We start from the raw sequence: 455 nt of genomic DNA, 5'->3' as shown, positions 1-455 counted from the left end.
CCCCCCCCCCCCATCAGGCTTTCTCCTTCCAGGTCAGCGCCCCGGAAGGTGCCCCTGTCCGGTCACTTCTAGGGAGTCCTTGGGTGGTGCTATGTACGGGTTGTGACCCACAGGCCTCAGTCACATGTTCTCTGACCCCAACCAATGTTTGATGACTTTGGTTGTTAGAATGTGGGTGATTTCTCACCATCTCTCAGCCTCAGTTTCCTCGCCTGGGAAATGGGACCACCCAGCGCTGGGTGGGTGGCCCAGAGGTTTCAGGGAGAGGCCCCTGTGAGTGCTGGTCTCAGTGCGGCAGGTGGCAGGGCTCAGGTGGTTGGTGCCCCGTTAGTTGCCATCTCCAGAGTGAGCCTCAGTGACAACGGCCCCTCCGGTCTCCCCTTCATGCCTCCTGCGGTGTCAGCACATCCCGGCCTGTGGCTGTGACCTTGGCAGGTTTGCCTGTGGGGCCTGGA

The sequence above is a fragment of the Myotis davidii genome, unplaced genomic scaffold (assembly GCF_000327345.1).
Source record: "Myotis davidii unplaced genomic scaffold, ASM32734v1 scaffold478, whole genome shotgun sequence".
NCBI classification, from domain to species: domain Eukaryota; kingdom Metazoa; phylum Chordata; class Mammalia; order Chiroptera; family Vespertilionidae; genus Myotis; species Myotis davidii.
Note: the sequence above shows the minus strand (reverse complement) of the source record.